The sequence below is a fragment of the Bison bison genome, unplaced genomic scaffold, assembly GCF_000754665.1.
Source record: "Bison bison bison isolate TAMUID 2011002044 unplaced genomic scaffold, Bison_UMD1.0 scf7180017860360, whole genome shotgun sequence".
NCBI classification, from domain to species: Eukaryota; Metazoa; Chordata; class Mammalia; order Artiodactyla; family Bovidae; genus Bison; species Bison bison.
The window spans coordinates 106,320-125,630 of record NW_011490932.1 but is presented as its reverse complement, the minus strand read 5'-3'; the positions used below and the strand labels follow the sequence as shown (position 1 = coordinate 125,630).

Sequence of the window (19,311 nt, the reverse complement as noted above, 5' to 3'; positions counted from 1 at the left end):
AGAACTGTACAAAAAAGATCTTCATGACCCAGATAATCACAATGGTGTGATCACTCATTTAGAGCGAGACATCCTGGAATGTAAGGTCAAGTGGACCTTAGGAAGCATCACTGCAAACAAAGCTAGTGGATGTGATGGAATTCCAGTTGAGCTAATTCAAATCCTAGAAGACAATGCTGTGAAAGTACCGCACTCAATATGCCAACAAATTGGGAAAACTCAGCAGTGGCCACAAGACTGGAAAATGTCACTTTTCATTCCAATCCCAAAGAAATGCAATGCCAAGGAATGCTCAAACTACCGCACAATTGCACTCATCTCACACACTAGTAAAGTAATGCTCAAAATTCTCCAAGCCAGGCTACAACAATATGTGAACCGTGAACTTCCAGATGTTCAAGCTGGTTTTAGAAAAGGCAGAGGAACCAGATATCAAATTGCCAACATCCGCTGGATCATAAAAAAAGCAAGAGAGTTCTAGAAAAACATCTATTTCTGCTTTATTGACTATGCCAAAGCCTTTGACTGTGTGGATCACAACAAACTCTGGAAAATTCTTCAAGAGATGGGAATACCAGACCATTTGAGCTGCCTCTTGAGAAATTTGCATGCAGATCAGGAAGCAACAGTTATAACTGGACATGGAAAAACAAACTGGTTCCAAATAGGTAGAGAGTACATCAAGGCTGTATATTGTCACCCTGCTTATTTAACTTATATGCACAGTACATCATGAAAAATGCTTGGCTGGATGAAGCACAAGCTGGAATCAAGATTGCCAGGAGAAATATCAATAACTTCAGATACGCAGATGACATCACCCTTATGGCAGAAAGTGAAGAACTAAAGAGCCTCTTGATGACACTGAAAGAGGAGAGTGAAAAAGTTGGCTTAAATCTCAATATTCAGAAAACTAAGATCATGCTATCTAGTCCCATCAGTTCATGGCAAATAGATGGGGAAACAGTGGAAACAGTGACAGACTTTATTTTTTTTTTTTTGGCTCCAAACTCACTGCAGATGGTGACTGCAGCCATGAAATTAAAAGATGCTTACTCCCTGGAAGGAAAATCATGACCAGCTTAGAGTATTAAAAGGAGAGACATTACTTTGCCAACAAAGGTCCATCTAGCCAAGCCTATGGTTTTTCCAGTAGTCATGTATGGATGTGAGAGTTGGACTATAAGGGAAACTGAGCACCAAAGAATTGATGCTTTTGAACTGTGGTGTTGGAGAAGACTCTTGAGAGTCCCTTGAACTGCAAGGAGATCCAACCAGTCCATCCTCAAGCAAATAAGTCCTGAATATTCATTGGAAGGACTGATGTTGAAGCTGAAATCCAGTACTTTGGACACCTGATGTAAAGACCTGGCTCATTTGCAAAGACCCTGATGCTAGGAAAGATTGAGGGCAGGAAGAGAAGAGGATGACAGAGGATGAGATGTTTGGATGGCATCACCGACTCAATGGACATGAGTTTGAATAAACTCTGGGAGTTGGTGATGGACAGGGAGTCCTGGTGTGCTGTAGTCCGTGGGGTTGCAAAGAGTTGGACATGACTGAGTGACCAAACTGAATTGTCTCACTACATATATATTTTCTCCCAATGCTTCCAGAATTTTCTCTTTATATCACTTTTCTGAAATTTCATGAGGATATATTTTACAATAGCTCTGTTTTAATATATTATGCTAGGTGCTCAATTTTTTTTGGAAACACAATTGTTTGGGAATTTTATGAATTACTGTTTGATTACTTTCTCTCCATTTGTTTTATTCTCTCTTTCTGGAATGCCTATTATTTGGATGTAGTACGATGTGTATTATCTCCAACTTTTATAATTGAAAAATTTTTTTATTTTCCATCCTTTAGTCTTTTGCTCTACTTCTTTGGGGGATTTTTTTGCAACTGTATTTTCTAATCTTACTTGAGTTTTTCATGTTTTGCTGTTACATTTAATTTCTATAGACTCTCTTTGTTCTGTTTATTTAAAAAAAAATAAGTTATCTACTCGTTTCATGAATGTAGTATATTTTCCTATTTCTCTGAGGAGATTGATAATAGTCTTTCTTTGGCTTTGTTTTATTTTTTTTCTGCACAGTCTTTGTTTCTTCTGATTATTTGTTCTTTCTCACAGTAGAGATTTTCCTCACACCTTGATGATCAATTTAACACTGGATACTAAAAAGCGGGGACTGGAAACTCTACACATGTGGGTGAGCTTTTTGACTGTGGGCTTCATCACAAAATGCTCTGCTTGGATTCATTTTTTTGGAGGGGGGATAATATCCCTGATTTTCTTAGATTTTTCCTCAAAATTTTCCAAAGCGAAGAGTTCAATCTCCTGCCAGAGCAGTGTTGCGCAAACTTCAATGTGTATACAGTTCACCCAAGGAATTGTTGAAATGCAGATTCTGATTCAGGAGGTCTTAGATAGGGCTGAGATCCTGTGTCTAGTTTCCAACTGTTGCCATTTTCTATGGATGCATCTGTTTTAAAATTTCAAAGTTTATTACTTTATTTTTGGCTGCACTGGGTCTTTGCTGCTGCGTGTGGGCTTTCTCTAGTTGTAGTGAACAGAGGCTACTCTTCCTCCTGTGCACAGGTTTCTCACTGTGGTGGCTTCTCTGTTTGCTGAGCACGGGCTCTAGGGTGCCTGGGCCTGGGTAGTTGCACCCGCAGGCTTAGTTGCTCTGCGGTATGTGGGATCTTCTTGGACTAGGGATCGAACCGTGTTCTCTGCACTGGCAGGTGAATTCTTAACCACTGGACCATTACAGAAGTCCTATGGATGCATCTTTTTCTTTTTTTTTAATTTTTATTTATTTGGCTGCACCGGATCTTAGTGTGGCATGCGAGATCTTCAATCTTCATTTCAGCATGTGGGATCAAGTTCCCTGACCAGGAATTGAACCCAGGCCCCCGCATTAGGAGTGCAGAGTCTTAACCACTGGACCACCATGGAAGTCCTATGGATGCATCTTGATTAACATGGAAAAAGATTATGATCCTTTTGGCTGCTAATTCTGGGAGTCATTCTGGGGAAAAGACCTGGGAGGTCGCAACATTCTGTATGTGATGTTTGCTTGCTTAGCACAGAGACTCAATTCCCTTGCTTTCAGCACAATGGTGGCCCAGCTCACATAGCCTGGGCTTCACCTTCTCCAGAACAGTCTCCTCCCTTGCTCTGCTGGGGAATGGGAAGGGGGAGGAGGCAGTTGTTTGGTTAAAGGGAGAAAGGGGAGAGGCAGCAGGGAGTCTGCTTGCCTTGAAACAGACTTTTTACCAATTCTGTTTTGCTTTATCTTTGCCCCTGCTTCCAGAGCTTGGTTCTGTCAATTTTTGAAGATTGGTTCTGCCAATTTTTGAAGATTAAAAGAAGCAGTGTGCAAAGCAAATCAGGCTGATGCTAGGCTCCTTCAGCTGTGACTTTAAGATTCTGCTTTCTTGGACTCCTTATATTATTTTAATTGAATTTGTTCTTCCTCTTTCCACCCTCTACTTTGATAGTTAATTTTTTTTTTTTCTATTTTATCTCCCCTTCTCTTTGCCCTTGGTACTGGTGGGCCTGACAAAATCTTTTTACTGTAGTTTTAGGGAGTTTCAGGAGAGAGAGAGCAACAGTGTTTAGTCCATCCACCATCTTTAACTACAAACCCTCCCTACTTGATTTTTTCACTAGATATTTCTGACTGTTGTCCCCAGAGTCCTTGAAAATATAGTTCACAGTACATGATTGATAGGACTTTGTTTCCCAGCTGAAACTGACTTGCTTGCCTTTCCAAGTTTGGGTAACCTGGGCTCATACATTTCTATCTTCAACTCTCCCTATGCAAATGAAACAAGTATCATATTTTATTGACCAATTTCCAGCATTTCCTCTAGTCTGGGGCTTGTTAGGACCATTATTTTTTTTTCCACATCTGGGAGCATCTGTAAGGGAATCATTTTAATTAATAAGAGGTTCCCACTTGTCTTAGAACTGATTTATTTATAGCTGAAGAGAAAGCTGATTTTTTATTACCCTCTGGAACTCTAATTTGGTTCTACTTGGTTTTTTCTACTGTCTTTCCAGGTAAGTATACAGATAAAGGGGGTATCACAAAGAGGTCATCTGTGATAATCTGCATGTCTTTTCTCCTTTTTCTTTTTCTCCCCTGCTACACTCCCCAACAGGGAGCTGAGCCTAGACACTTAATAGAAATAACATTTGGCATGTTGAGGAAATTGAATTATGGAATAAGGGTGATGGCTCGAGATTCCATGATGCCATGGGAACCTGCACATCTGAAGGTGCATCCCTTAGCAAGCGTTTCTCTTTTGTTGCACCTGATGGTATGAGGAAGTATTTGGCCAAGAACATACACATAGCTTTTGAAGTCACATGGACTTGGGTTCACTCCACTTACTATTGGGACTGACTTGCACGAGATGCCTAATCTTTATAAGTTCCTGTTACCTCACCCGTAGGGGATGAAAGCTAATACCTGCCCTACGGGTTACTGTAAAGATTAAATGTGATAATGTATGTCTGTGTGTGTTAGTCGCTCAGCCGTGTCTGACTCTTTGGAGTCAGACTCCATGGACTGTAGCCCGCTAGTCTCCTCTGTTCGTGGAATTCTCCAGGCAAGAATCCTGCAGTGGGTTGCCATTCCCTTCTCCAGGGGATCTTCTCAACCCAGGGATTGAACCTCGGTCTCCTGCACTGCAGGCAGACTCCTTATCTTCTGAGTCACCAGGGTAGGTAAAGCACTTAAGACAATGATTGCCCTTTAGAATGCCCTTACAGTTATGAGTTGTTTCGGGGGTGTTACAGATGTCTCTTTTCCCCTCTTCCAACAGAGAGCCTAGCATCATCTGCAATTTCAAGCGTTCAAGTCTTCTGTACCTGGTTATATTAGATAACAGAAGACCTTTGAGTCACCCCCACAATGATATATTTGGCAGTCCTTTAAAAGTTATTTATGACACAGACTTAACAAAAAATCTCCCAAAAGAAGAAAAAAGATTTTTTTTCAGACTAGCTGATCCTTTAAAAAAAAAAAAATCAAATAGTTAAAGAAAAATTCTAGCTACTTTGGTTCTACGAAACCCATTAAGATAAAAGCATAGAATTAGGGGATTTTTGAATAAAAAATCTTAGTGCAAAGTGCCAGGCTAATTCTGATGGGTGTAGGGCTATGCCGTAGCTGCTTAGATGACTTTTAGTATTCAAATTAGTATCTGATATATTTATTTTTATGAAATACTACATGATAAAACATTGAACAAGTGTCAGATGGATGTATAGATACAAGCTGACTTTTCCCTCCTTCAGACAGAAAAATGATTAGTATGATTCCATTATTTTGTTTCGCCTTTCAATCTTTTTCCTCTTTCTTTCTTCCAAGGTGGAACATGAGGAAAGGCTGTAAGGGCTAAATTAGACTAGATGGAAATACGTGGCTGGCCTAGTTTGCTATAACTTCCGTCTATGACTACCCTGTGCAGCTAGGGCCTAGAAATACCTGTCTTGTTACTAACCTATCATTTAAGACAGCTCCAAATGGTTTAGTGTGATTTAATTACACATTATCTCTGTTTCTCTCTCAACAGCTTAGTCTACAGTCCCTATCATGGCTTCTTATCAATATGAGACACCAATAAATGCTTTTGAATTCTTAGTGTGTCTCGAACCTCTAGGCATTGTGTCCAGTTGTGGCCTGAATGCCCAGCCTGTGTTCTTTTTATGCATTTCCTTCAGGTGACGCTGCCTCAGTGGTCTAGCCTGACTTCAACTTGCAAGTGATGCTTCCACCATCAGTCTTTGGTTGTATGAAGCTTGGGCTCCAGCAGATACAGTCATCTGGGTGGGGAAAGGGGCTTCCCTGTTGGCTCAGATGATAAAGAATCTGCCTGCACTGCAGGAGACCCGGGTTTGATCCCTGGGGTTGGGAAGATCCCCTAGAGAAGGGAATGGCTACTCACTCCAGTATTCTTGCTTGGAGAACTCCATAGACAGAGAGGCCTGATGGGCTACAGTCCTTGCACTATCAAGGTTGCAGGGAAAGAGATGCAATGAAGATGAGTTGGTGGTGGTTTACTTGCTAAGTCCTGTCCAACTCTTGTGGTCCCATGGACTGTAGCCCACCAGGTTCCTTGGTCCTCTGTCCATGGGGTCGATTGCCATTTCCCAAACCAAGGATCAAGCCTGGGTATCCTGCATCACAAACAGATTCTTTACTGACTGAGCCACCAAGATGAGACCATCCTCACTAAAACAGAAGTATAGGCCAATGGAGCAAGATAGGAAACCCAGAGATAAACCCACACACCTATGGACATCTTATCTTTAACAAAGGAGGCAAGAATATACAATGAAGAAAAGATCGCCTCTTTAATAAGTGGTGCTGGGAAAACTGGATAGCTATGTGTAAAAGAATGAAATTAGAAAACTTCCTAACACCATACACAAAAATAAACTCAAAATGGATTAAAGACTTAAATATAAGGCTAGAAACTATAAAGTTCTTAGAGGAAAATATAGGCAGTACACTGTTTGATATACACCACAGTAAGATCCTGTCTGACCCACCTTCTAGATTAATGGAAATAAAAATGAAAGTAAACAAATGAGACCTAACTAAACTTAAAAGCTTTTGCACAGCAAAGGAAATTATAAACAAAATGAAAAGACAACTTTTGTAATGGAAGAAAATAATTGCAAACAAAGCCACTGACAAAGGGTTAATCTCCAAAATATATAAGCTGCTCATACAGTTCAATATCAGAAAAACAAACAACCCAGTCAAAAAATTGGCAGAAGACCTAAACAGACATTTCTCCAAAGAAGACATAGAGATGGTCAATAAACCCATGAAAAGATGCTCATCCTCACTCGTTTTTTAGAGAAATGCAAATCAAAAGTACAATGAGGTATCATCTCACATCAGCCTTCATCAAAAAATTTACAAACAATGAAAGCTGGAGAGGATATGGAGAAAAGGGAACCATCCTGCACTGTTGGTAGAAATGTAACCTGATAGGGCCACTATCGAAAAACAGTACGGAAATTCCTTTAAAAACTAGGACTAAATCTACCATGCTGCTGCTGCTGCTAAGTCGCTTCAGTTGTGTCCGAATCTGTGTGACCCCATAGACGGCAGCCCACCAGGCTCCCCCGTCCTTGGGATTCTTCAGGCAAGAACACTGGGGTGGGTTGCCATTTCCTTCTCCAACGCATGAAAGTGAAAAGTGAAAGTGAAGACGCTCATTCGTGTCCGGCTCTTAGTGACCCCATGGACTGCAGCCTGCCAGGCTCCTCCATTCATGGGATTTTCCAGGCAAGAGTACTATATGACTCAGCAATCCCACTACTGGGCATATACCCTGGGCATATACTGGGCATATACAATTTTAAAAGACACATGTACTCTACTGTTCATTGCAGCAATATTTACAATAGCCAGGACATGGAAGCAACCTAGACATCCAGAAGAAGCTGTGTATATTTATACAGTGGAATTTTACTCAGCCATAAAAAAGAATGAATTTGAGTCAGTTGTAGTGAAATAAATAGAAAGAGAAAAACAAGTGTTGTATATTAAGGCATATATATGAAATCTAGAAAAACGGTACTGAGGAACCTAGTAGGGAATGGACTTATAGACACAGCAGGGGAAGGTGAGGGTGGGACATGAATTGAGAAAGTGGCATTGACATATATACACTATCATGTGTGAAATAGATAGTGGGAAGTTGCTAAATAACACACGGAACCCAGCCTGGTACTCTTTGATGACCTGGAGGGGAGGGAGGCTCAGAAGGGAAGGGATATGTGTATAATTACAACTGATTCGAGTTGTTGTATGGCAGAAACCAGGGCTTCTCTGATGGCTCAGCAGTAAAAAATCCACCTGCCAATGCAGGAGACATGGGTTCATTCCCTGGGTTGGGAAGATGCCCTGGAGAAGGAAATGGCAACCCACTCTAGTATTCTTGCCTGGGAAATCCCATGGACAGGGGAGCCTGGTGGACTATAGTCCACAGGGTCACAAAGAGTTGGAACCAACTTAGTGACTAAACAACAATAATAGCAGAAACCAACACAAAGTTGTAAGGAATTTTCCACCAATTAAAAAACAAAACAAAAAAAGAAAATAAGGGTGACAGAATTAAGAGATTAAAAGGAAATATTAGATAATTAAAGAAAAAGATGAGGCCATCCTTACAACATCCCGGGGCTCTACCTGGTAGGAAGAATCCGAGAGTCAAATTTGCCTCCACCCGACCAGGTTCTCTCCTGCACTACAGAAGAACCATAGAGGAACCATAGGAAAGAAAGAGATGGGCCTGACTTTGAACTTGGACTGGCTATGTCAGATGTGTCCCATGATATTAATTTTTGGATCAACCTGAGACAAATTATACGATTTCCTAAAAGCTTAAAAATTAGAAAAAAAAAGGCCAAGAATATGTTTCTATCTTTTGTCCTTGATTGAGAGAGGAGAAAACACTAGTATTTAGTATTGTGTATATTCACGGCTTATAAAAAAAATCTGATTTTGAAGGGAAAAAATTTTATATTCAAAAAGCCTCTTTTCATTTTTTCAAACATTTGGATCATCACAGTATTCTATTTTCCTAATTGTAATGTTTTCTTGAAGTGCTGTTTTTGTAGAAAGTAGTTTCTCACATTAAAAAAAAAAATCACATGATTTAACATTTCAAAATTTCTTGGTTTGATCGCCTTAAAATCTTTCTCCTGATTATCAATGAAAGCCCTCAGGAGTCTGGGGACTTAGCCTTTTTCCTTTCAAGTGCGCTCAGAATCAGCAGGCTCATACATTTCAGAATATGATTTCGGGGCTGTAAGGACAATTCAGCATCCTGGTTTTGAAATCTGATGCCAGCTTCCACTCACTGTTCATCTTTTCTCCTTTTCTTCCTCACTCCTGCATCCCCATGCACTGAACTCTCCCAGGACATCAAAAGGAGCCCTGCTTTGAGGGGGCAAAAACCACACTCAGGGGACATTCCAATTTGGTGTTTAAAATTTAAATGATGATTCTGATTTAAAAGGACCATGTTTTCTTTTCTGTTGCTTCTTAGAACCCAACCCATTATGGAAGTATAACAAACGGGAAAAAAGTGCTGAGAAGAAATTATTTACATGTCGTATTGGAAAATACTCAGGAAAGATGGAAATATTACTATGTTTATGGTCCCTACTTTCTTTAAAATTGTTGTATTGTTTTTAACAGCATGCTTAGTTTTACTTTTTAAATAAAACTTAAATGGAATACAATCAACCCTAAATCACTTGGCTCCAAGACAACAGACTCGAGGTTGCTGAGGAGAGGAGAGGAATGGATTGGGAGTTTGGAATTGACAGATGCAAACTATTATATATAGAATGGTTAAACAACAAGGTCCAGTGTGTAGCACGGGGAGCTATATTCAATATCCTGTGAGAAACCATAATGGAAAAGAATATGAAACAGAATATATATATGTACATATGTAACAATCAATTTTCTGTGCAGCAGAAATTAACACATTATACATCAATCATACTTGAATAAAATCTATTAAAAAAGAATTAATGTTACTTTTTACTTCTACGTTAAAAAGCAGGTCTTTCGAGTCTTCCTTAAAAAAACAAACAAACATCAAATTGAAGTTTAGAGATGCACATCTTGCCTAAACCAATAGACAGATATTAGAAAGAGAAGAAATGTACAATAGTCACTTTAGATAGAAGCAGTGGGGAAGGCACCACAATTTGGAAAATGGAGAAGAATCATGGAAGATTTGTTGGATGTGAGAGTGTGAGGGTGGTGTGGGGTGATGGTGATTGAGCCATTCTCTATTTTTTATTCCTTCCCCTCATCTTGGTGTGGCAGCTATTCATTTTCCCAAGTTCCCTATCTCTGGTCAGGAGACTTATTTTGTGCGGTACTCCTCATATTTTTCATCCGTTAAATAAGGGGTGAATTCCCTGCCCATCTGTCTCTTCTTGGGTCACTTCTTCATATTAATCTTTGGAAGTATTACAAAGAAAGTATCTTAGCATTAATTTTTGACCCATGTTTTTTTGTTCCTGTTCTTGGATCATTGCTTGGTTTCTTTGGAGACAATTTCTGACAGTTATGCCAATTGTTACACAGTTGTGAATATCAAATTACAACCTATAGTCAATGTTCTGCAGAATACTTTAAAGCAAAATCCACAAAATACAGAGCTTGTAGAAAGATGACATAGCTTTTCTTTCTATAGTTCTTCAACAAAATATGTTTCTTATGGAGTTGAATTTTAAGTGTTCATAATCACGGTTGCCATTTGTATCACAGTAATTGCTACAAGAGAGTTTCCCAGTACTCAAAATTGAGAAGAATTTAAACTTGAATGATTAGTGAATAAATATAATATACTTCAAAAGTAACAAAGAAATGTATACAAATGCCATCCAGCAGCAGTGTAAGACTCACAGAGCTGCTTTATAAAGAACTTTTATGAACTGAGTGAGATTATCACTTGAATTTTATATTTGAAAAGTTGAGCTTGGTTCTATCTGATCTTATGGAACAAGCATATTCTATATTTTATTTTAAATATGATGCTATAGTACTATCAGAAAGCTGTTTGCTTATATCTTACTAAACTTTTTGTGTGTGTGTATAGAGAATTTATTGGGAAAAAATATTTTAAATGAAAAAAAAAACTTCTACTTAGTTTCTAAGAAAAATAAAACAAAAAGTTGATTTATTTCTTTGTAGAAGCAAGTAAAAATGGAAAATAAAGGCTATCCAGGGGCTTCCTTGGTGGTCTAGTGGTTAAGAACACCCCTGCCAATGTAAGGGACATGGGTTCGATTCCTGGTCCGGGAAGATCCCATATGCCGTTACAAAAAGAAGCCGAGGCGCCGCAACCACTGAGGCCTCCTTCTGGAACTCGTGTGCTGCAACAAGGGAGGCAGGCAACTGGAATGGGAAGCCTGTGCACCACAATAAAGAGCTGCAGCTGAAGAAAGCCTGAGTGAAGAAATGAAGATTCAGTGCAACCAAACTAATTACATAAACAAAAAACCAAATGAAATAAATCTTTAACAAAAGCTATCCTGTATTAAAATAGGAGATTTGATTTCCTTGGATAATATTTTTCAATTTTCAAAGTTTGGAGTCTCTCTAAGGACAGAGGCCTTATCTGTTTTCTTTACTGCTGTGTGATCAGTTTGTAGGTGGCATTTGCTTTATACATGTTCAGTTGTGACTAGGGACATATTTTTCCACTGAAAATATTTCTTTATATTCATTGGTACAATGATTGTGGATCATTATATACCAAAATTATTTGATTCACATCTTCTGGGCTTTATGCCTTATTTTGACTAAGATATTATTCCCAAACCTGACCTGACTATAGTTAAATAATTCTTACCTAGTTTTTAACTCTCTTGTCCATTTTTCTTCTTTTTCTCTTTGATTAAAAAATATCACCAAACTGAGTAAAGACTGCCTGCCTGCACTCTGCCATACATGGTGGGGTGTTGCTGCAGGACCTTGCTTCGTACCTGTAAGATTCTCTATCCAATAAACAGTTGATGTTTCAAAAAGAATCTCTCCAGATTTAGGGCCAGATTAGATGCACCTTTTATTCTCTTCCAGACTCAAAATAATTTAGACCTATATTCACATTTGGGCACATCTTTTTTTTTAATATAAATTTATTTATTTTAATTGGAGGCTAACTACTTTACAATATTGTATTGTATTGGTTTTGCCATACATAGACATGTTAAATTGTCTGCTCAAGCAGTAGGGGAGGGTTCTCCTCTGAGAAGTTGGCATCTGACAGCTTGTTAAATTAACTATATGGAAACCATATAACACTGGCCTTTGAAACTAGGAACTGATAACTAATCAATGTGCAAGGGTTGATTGTTTGGTAAACCATTGATAACCTATGACTAAAGGGCATTATTGGGTTAATTTAATTATATGTGTTTTTAGATATGTTAGATTTGAAATTGTAACTATAGTTGCAGAGAGATCAAAATGTTCCTTTTTTTTAAAAATAGTTTTCTTTCTTTCTGAAGGTGCTGGGTCTTTCTTGCTGCTCAGGTTTTTTCTCTATCTGCGGTGAGTGGGGGCTGCTCTCGAGTTGCAGAGTGCAGGCTTCTTAATGCCACGGCTTCTCTTGTTGCAGAGCATGGGCTCTAGGTGCGTGGGCTTCAGTAGTTTAGGCACATGGGCTCAGTATTTGCAGCTCCTGGGCTCTAGAACACAGGCTCAGTAGTAGTGGTATAAGGGCTTAGTTGCTCAGGCATGTGGGATCTTCTTGGACCAGGAATTAAACCCGTGTCTCCTGCATTGGCAAGTGAATTCTTTATCACTGACCCACCAGTGAAGCCCTCGAAAGGTTTTTTGAACAATATATTTATAAAATGGTTGTATGTTTACATGGAAGGTATACAAAGTCTTTATCTAAGCACCGGATTCTCAGTGTTTCATTTCTAGAGCCTCTTGGTCTTCTCAGGGAGCCTCACAATGTATATTTCACACATGCAAATGTGCTCATATGGGTATCTTTGTGAAACTGCAGCCAGCTTTATTTGAGTAGCCTTACAATTTGAAAGTGGTGCCAAATTTAACCAGATGGTGAGTATGGAGTTACTTATAGATAACTTTAACTTGATGCCAATGGTTTTACACACATCCAACAACTAATTAATTCAAAAACACTCCCCCAAAATAGTATACAAAACTGTATCCATTTGGCATTAATAATGTGACATAAAGACATTAAAGTTGATCAGTTTTGTGGTCTTTCCTTTCCCCTGTTTAAGGGAGAATAATATCCTGGTGGGTACAAACTGAGTTCCTGCTTTGCAACTGCCTCACTTTTCTTCAAGTACTCATTTTTTCATTGAACATGCAAAAAACATTATCCTTAAGATAATTCAGTAAGAATTCAACTTACATAAAAGTATATAACATGTACAAATTGCACTTTCATAAAACGCCCTTCCCTGCCCTCAATACCATATCCCACTTCAATCCCAGAAATAACTACTGTTGAGACTTTGTTATATGTTCTTGACTTTTCTTCTCTGCCCAAATATAAGCAATCCTGTCAGTTTCAAATTTCACATGTGAGATTCTATCACATATATTATTCCATAATTTACTGTTTTCACTTTGATTTTTCCATATCAGTGCAGAGAAGCAGCTCATTCTTTTTAAATGCTGTAGAGTAAATATTAAATGTTAATAGAACACTATTCAATTCTTTTTTTTTTTTTTTTTGGTTTTACTGTTTCTCTATTAGTAAATCATTTATGTTTTCTCCCAATATTTCAGTTACAAAAAATGCTGCCATGAACTTTCTTTTACATTTTTTTTTCAAATGCTTCCTTCTTCTTTTTCTTATGAATTGTTTGGTAGACTCATTCTACGTTTTGGGTGTCCTATATGTCTAATATAAAAGCTGGAATGTGAAATGCTGAGGTGCTACTTTTCTTTTTTTTAATTCTTAATTGAAGTATAGTTGATTTACAATATTGTGTTAGTTTCGCGTGTACAGCAATGTGATTCAATTAAATATGTATGTGTGTATGTGCTCAGTCATGTCTGACTCTTTGCTATCCCGTGGTCTGTAGCCTGCTAGCCTCCTCTGTCCATGGAATTTTCCAGACAAGAATACTGAAGTGAGTTGCCATTCCTACTCTAGGGAAGCTTCCCCACCCAGGGATTGAACTGCATCTCCTGTGTCTCCTACATTGGCAGGCGGATTCTTTACCACGGCACCACCACTCTTTTTCAGGTTCTTTTCCCTTAGAAGTTATTACAAAATATTGAAAATAATTTCCTAAGGTGCTACTTTTAACTTTTCTGGAATTTTACAGATGAACTGGGGGGAGGGGAGAATATGGTATGGCAAGAAACTTAAAGAATCATATGTTAACTCATTTGCTAAGTAGGTCTCATCTTCAAAGTACACAAACATACTTCCCTCAACACTACATTCCTCTGTAGTTATGGCATCCCATTGCAGTCAAACTTCACTACAGAAGAATCTCTGCTTGTTTTCTCTGAGTGCTCACTTCCCATTCAGTTCTCCCTGACGGCAATCTGGGCTCTGCGCTATTGCAGCTACCACTATCGAAACTGCTCCTTTCAAGACCTTCCGGTTACTAAATTCTTTGGATGCATTTTAAGCCCTTCATCATTGGCCTCTAGGTACCACTCAATATTCTTGCCTATTAAAAAAATTTATTTATTTGGTTATGTCCCCCAGTACATGGGAACTTACTTTCCGGCCAGAGATCAAATTCATGCCCCCTGCATTGGGAGTGTGGAATCTTAACCACTGGACCATCAGGGATGTTCCACGACTGCATAATCTCTTTTTAAAAAAAAAATAATGATTTTTTATTGAAGGATAATTGCTTTACAGAGTTTTACTGCTCTCTGTCAAACCTCAACATGAATCAGCCATAGGTATACATATATTCCCTCCTTTTTGACCCTCCCTCCCATTTCCCTCCCCATCCACCTCTCTAGGTTGATACAGAGCCCCTGTTTGAGTTTCCTGAACCATACAGCAAATTCCCTTTGGCTATTTATTTTACATATGGTAATGTAAGTTTCCAGTTACTCTTTCCATACATCTCACCCTCCCCTCCCCTCTCACCACATCCATAAGTCTATTCTCTATGTCTGTTTCTCCATTGTTGCCTTGTAAATACTCTTGATCACTTCTGGCTGAAGGTCTCACCTCCTTTGGTTTCTGTGACACAATTGTGTCTATCGCTTCTGTTTCAGAAGAAAGTAACAGAAAACTCAACCCAAACTGGTTTAAGGGATAAGAAACTTCATAGGTCTCAGGAATGCAAGTCTAGAGAGAGAGAGGAAGGGTCAGGGTTGGCTCCAGCTCCATATCTCTGTGGTTCTCCTGGCTAGTTGGCTTCCTTCAGTTGGTTTCCTTCTCAGGTTGGCATGGAGAGGGGCTGCAGCAAGCCTCAAAGCCCGTATGGAAGAAGAGAGGGCATTACTTCAGAAAGTTCTTCTAAGAGGCTAATGAAGAGTATGTCTAGTGTTCCATTACACTTTTTTTTTAAATATATTTTTTCTTGTTGTAATTGTTACTGTTTAGTCTCTAAGTCATGTCAGACTCTTTTGTGATCCCATGTAGCCTGCCAGGCTCCTCTGTCTATGTGATTTCCCAGGCAAGAATATTGGAGTGGGCTGCCATTTCCTTTTCTAGGGGATCTTCCTGACCCAGGGATTAAATCCAGCCTCCGGCATCCAAGGCAGATTCTTTACCACTGAACCACTGGGGAAGTGCATATTTGTTTTCTAGTTTTGTGGTGGTTTAATCTCTCATTCATGTCCGACTCTTGCAGCCCCATGGACTGTAGTCCCCAGGGCTCCTCTGTCCATGGGATTTCCCAGGCAAGAATACTGGAGTGGGCTGCCATTTCCTTCTCCAGGGGATCTTCCTGACCCAGTGATCGAACCCATGTCTCTTGTGTTGCAGGTGGTCTCCTGCATTGCAGGTGGATTCTTTACCAACTAAGCCACCAGGGAAGCCCTTCCTAGTTTTATTAAAACACAGTGGACATATAACATTGTGTAAGTTTAATGTGTATAAGATAATAATTTGATATATGTATATACTGCAAAATGATTATCACAATAAGTTTACTTAATACCCACCACTTCACATAGTTAATTTTTTTCTTGTGTTAAGAAACTTTTCATATCTACTCTGTTAGCAACTTTCTAATATACAGCACAGTATTGTTGACTATGGAACTTCCCAGTCCATGGAGTCACAGAAAGTCAGACATGACTTAACAACTGAAACAACGTTGTTGACTGTAGTCACCATCCTGTAAATTACAGTCCTGTGCGTGCTGCGTGCGAAGTCATGTCAGTCATGTCTGACTCTTTGCGACCCTCTGGACTATAGCCCACCAGGCTCCTCCGTCTTTGGGATTCTCCAGGCAAGCATACTGGGGGTGGGTTACCATGTCCTCCTCAAGGGGACCCAGGAACTGAACTCTTGTCTCTTATGTCTCCTGCATTGGCAGGAGGGTTTGTTTGTTTGTTTGTTTGTTTTACCTCTAGTGTCATCTGGGAAGCCCACATTACATGTCTAGGGCTTATTTATCTTATAATTGAAATTTGTGTCTTTTGACCACCTTCATCTATTTCATCAAACTTTTCCTGAATCTCACTGGGTTACTTGCCCCTCACAGTCCCCAGAAAAGTGGGTGGGATATCTTTATACTGGTGTGTCAACCCAGCAAAGTGGGTGGGATATCTTTATACTGGTGTGTCAACCCTTAGCCTCCCTAGAGGCTCAGAGACTTCATGGGGGAGGAGTTATGTAAAGACAGAGAGCAGGCAATTGATACTTGTTAGTAAACCAGCAATGTACACCACAACTACCCTCCCAGGGTTTTTCTGTTTGTTTTTTTTAATTGCAGGTTGCTCTTCTGCATTCCATGATGTCTTCTTCCTCTGCCCAGCCCTTCTATGTGGACAGTCCCCAGAGTCTCACTCTTGCTTTCTTCCCACCATTCTGTTATCCCCCAAGAAAATTTGTTCACTTAAAAAAAAACAAAACAAAAAACTTTTCATTTTGTATTGGAGTACGGCTGATTAACAATGTTGTGGTAGTTTCAGGTGAGCAGCAAAGAAGCTCAGCTATACACACACATATATTCCCCTCCCGTTCAGGCTGCCACATAACACAGAGCAGAGTTCCAATTGGTTTACTTTTGAGGCTGTATATACCAACTTCCAAATCTACAACTCCAGTTCTCTGAGTTCTCCAAACTGTAGACTTGCGTATTGTTGTGTATTGGATGTAGATACAGACGTGTTTCAAACTGAGTTAGTCAACATGACCCAAAGATCAGCACATCCTTCTGTATTCCTTACCTCAGTGAGTGACTTCATTAAACATTATTTCCTAAGTTCTTTTAGACCCCTTTCACTTCCCAGCATTGGAGTAATCACAAAACCCTGTTGATCTAGCCACCAAAAGTTAACAGGGCCACATGCTCAGAAATCTTTTCTGTATTACCCTTTCTCTCCAATCTGTTATTTGCTCTTGTCATATGTAATCCATGGCACTACATATGAAACTGTATAAAAGAACCTCCATTGACTAGCCTCTTGACTGCAGTTGCCACATCTTACTAGTTTTTAATATCCCTGTTCTCAGCAAACAACTTGAACACTGTTGGTGTTCAGGAAATGTTAGATGATTGTAGAATGACTTTAGTCTTTAGACACTTACTGGGTCACTGTGATTTCTAGACATTCTCCCAAGCTCTGAATGTTTGATGTTCTTCCTTGACAGACTTGGTCCTGCCTTCAAGTGGGTGGAATAAATGGGAAAATGCCAGAAGCTGTGTCCCAAGGCTGTGAGTGTCAGGTCATGGCCAGGGTAAACAATTTGAAACTAGGTCAGGGATCCAAACTGGGCTGCTGAATCTAGGAGCTAAAGCATGAAACCAGTTGTGTTGGTATCTGGGTTTTTGAAGAGGCTGGCAGGAAGAAAATCCCAGGTCCATGTGAGACAGCTATGGCAGCTTTTCATGAAGTTTGAGATGCTCAGACTGTTATGGACCCTGTAATACAAAGATGAATAGGGGATGATCCCTAATCTAGTAGGAACTCAGAGTGATGTGGGAAAATAGATATGCAACAAAAACTTAGACTTCACCGTAAGAAGTGAAATAGTGAAACATGCCTATAGCACTAAGGGATCCAGACATGGAAGCTGATGCCTGTGCTTAGGAGAAATTGTGGTGACCTTGAGAGGATGCTTGTTAAGAAAAGTTTCTCTCTCTCTTTTTTAAGATTATATCTCAGATTTGGCATTTAACTCCATAGATGTCCTCAGGACAAACCACTTTCTTTAATACATAGGCAAAAGTTGTTTTCTTCCACTGAATCTATGTCACAATTTTTTTTCCCGGGCTCATAGGGCCTGTTCCCTGGTAGAAATTTTTTCAATAGCTTTGTATTCAAGTTATAAATATGAGCGCATTTTTAAGGGTAGTTTTTATGCATAAAAATGATTATTCAAAGTTTAGTATATAAAAATTAATATTCATCATATTAAAATTAAATATACTATACATTTATGTGATAAATATTTGGTTCTTAAGTTTAGCTTGTAAATATTATCCTAATTAAAAGTCTACTAAATTTGGACATTACTTGTATGGAACTTTAAAAACATTTGTAAAATAAACACCCTTAAGCCTTTAAAAAGCATTTATACATTTAACACATGTGATTTTCCTATTAAATGCTGTATCAAACACTTGTGTGATTTAATAAAGAAAATTCTTCCCAGATTCTTAACTGTTCTAAGTCTAATGGAATATAAATGTGGATAAACTTACTCTTATATATAAAGTTAGATTTCAACTAGTCTAAATGCCTTATATAATTATACATTTTAAATTTATGGGGTTGACTTTTTACTCCAGTAGGTCAAATTTTCTTTCACATTATCAACACTTAAAGTAACCAAGTATGTTCAGACTTTTAAATGTAGAAATATTAATTATAGCAACCTACATTGCTAGAACACCATTTTCTAGACTTACTGACCTTATGGAAATTTCACTAGTTTACATATATTTGTGTGTATATATGTGTGTGTGTGTCTCTATGTGCACATGTGTGGTTCTATGAAATTTTTTTTAAATTTTATTTTATTTTTAAACTTAACATAATTGTATTAGTTTTGCCAAATATCAAAATGAATCCACCACAGGTATACATGTGTTCCCCATCCTGAACCCTCCTCCCTCCTCCCTCCCCATACCATCCCTCTGGGTCGTCCCAGTGCACTAGCCCCAAGCATCCAGTATCGTGCATCGAACCTGGACTGGCTTCTCATTTCATACACATGATATTATACATGTTTCAATGCCATTCTCCCAAATCTTCCCACCCTCTCCCTCTCCCATAGAGTCCATAAGACTGTTCTATACATCAGTGTCTCTTTTGCTGTCTCAAACACAGGGTTATTGTTACCATCTTTCTAAATTCCATATATATGCGTTAGTATACTGTATTGGTGTTTTTCCTTCTGGCTTACTTCACTCTGTATAATAGGTTCCAGTTTCATCCACCTCATTAGAACTGATTCAAATGTTTTCTTTTTAATGGCTGAGTAATACTCCATTGTGTATATGTACCATAGCTTTCTTATCCATTCATCTGTTGATGGACATCTAGGTTGCTTCCATGTCCTGGCTATTATAAACAGTGCTGCGATGAACACTGGGGTACACGT

General features: G+C 38.9%; 1 non-coding gene across 1 annotated transcript; it reads right to left on the bottom strand.

Moving 5' to 3' along the window:
- Positions 1 to 2,893: 2,893 nt before the first annotated feature.
- On the bottom strand, positions 2,894 to 2,965 carry TRNAR-CCU. Its single transcript has one exon. It is a non-coding gene; the product is annotated as a tRNA-Arg (tRNA).
- Positions 2,966 to 19,311: the final 16,346 nt, after the last annotated feature.